This window comes from Ailuropoda melanoleuca, chromosome 16 (assembly GCF_002007445.2).
Source record: "Ailuropoda melanoleuca isolate Jingjing chromosome 16, ASM200744v2, whole genome shotgun sequence".
NCBI lineage: Eukaryota > Metazoa > Chordata > Mammalia > Carnivora > Ursidae > Ailuropoda > Ailuropoda melanoleuca.
This window is the reverse complement of record NC_048233.1, coordinates 44751249-44752965: the sequence shown is the minus strand read 5'-3', so window position 1 is coordinate 44752965 and position 1717 is coordinate 44751249. Positions and strand designations below refer to the sequence as shown.

Here is a 1717-nt window from a genome sequence, read left to right as displayed (position 1 = left end):
TATCCAGTGTTTCTGTGTTCATTGTAGTGAATTTCCATCCTTTTGCTCAATATTGGAGCAATTGGACATGTATTTTTCACATGTATTTTAAATTATGTGATTATTCATCCATTTTAGACATTTTACCTAAAATTACTCTTATTACATGTGTTTAGATATCATTATTGTGTATATTGAAAAGCTACAAACAATTTACCCTATATTTTCCTGAGGAATAACTCTTCTTATGTAATAATATTATGAAGTCAATTTCTCTTCAGAATGGTTTTTAGAAATTCATATGCAAAACTATCAAATATTGGTTTGAAAATCAAAACACAAGAGTGGCATGAGCAGGGCTCATTGGAAGGTAGGTTAACGAAGTGTTGAGAAAATTAATGAAACTGAAGTATGTATTATTAAAAAGCAAGGTTATAGACTTCAAAAATACATTTATTCTTGTTTTTGAGATGTTTTAAAAGTAATATTTCCTTTTACTTAATTGAGAGCAAGGCAATTCTTTTGATTGAGTCCTCAAAGGCTTTCTTAACTTGATTGTTTCTCAAGGTATAAATAAATGGGTTCAATGTAGGTGAAATAGAAGACATGAGCAGTGAAACCACTTTATTAATGGTCACTTTTTCCTTTGATGTAGGATTCATATAGATGAAAATGCATGTGCCATAGGTGATGGAAACCACAATCATATGGGAAGAACAGGTTGAAAAGGACTTTTTCCTTTGTTGAACGGAAGGGAATCTTAAAATTGTCTTGATGATGTAAGCATATGACAGAACCACACAAGTAAGCGTCATATTCAGGGTCAGCACAGCACAGATTATAACTCATGAGATTTTCACTAAGGGAAATGCATCACAGCCAAAATGATCAATTATGTTAGAGTCACAAAATTTTAGATTTAAGCCCAGGCTAAGTGGTGGGATTATTATACATAAGCCAGCCACCCAACAACAGATGACGAGAATCCTGCAGGCGCTGCTCATGATGGTTACATAATGCAGGGGTTTGCAGATGGCCACGTAGCGGTCATAGGACACGGCGGCCAACAGAAAAAACTCCGATACTCCACAGAGGTCCGTAAAAAACACTTGGATGACACAAGCATTATAGGTAGTAACGTTGTCACCTGTTGCTATGCTCTGCAAGTACCTGGGAGTACAGGCAGTTGTGAATGAGATCTCTAAGAAGGAGAAATTGTTTAAGAAAAAGTACATGGTGTTTTAAGGTGGGGATCCACAAAAGTGGGTGTGATGATGGTCAGGTTTCCAGTTACACTCAGCGTGTAGGTGAGAAATAGAAAGATAAAAACCAGAACTTGCAGCTCAGGGTCATCTGTCAGGCCCAGCAGAATGAATGTTGTTACTGTACCGTTTCTCATCACTGACTGCTGACTTCTCTCCAATCTGCATGTGATATTCAGATAAATGTTCTCATAGATTATAGATTATTTTAACTGTTCTAAAGTATAAGGTATTCAAGCTTTTATATTTCATTATGTTTATACATAAACATATTATTATATATATATTTACATTTTATGTCTATCCTGTGCATAGAATTTTCCCATGTGACTAAGTAGATTACTGAGGGAGTGTCATTTTAGGGGTAACAAAAATTCTTCCCTATTCAGAAACTAAGTCACAAAATTTCACCCTCAATTTCAAGTCTTTTCTTGACACTTTGGTCCGTTTTAGAAAAACAGTGCTAGCATAACTTG

General features: G+C 35.1%; 1 pseudogene; it reads right to left on the bottom strand.

The window, feature by feature from the left end:
• Window positions 1-473: 473 nt before the first annotated feature.
• LOC117796582 lies at window positions 474-1378 on the bottom strand (annotated as a pseudogene).
• Window positions 1379-1717: the final 339 nt, after the last annotated feature.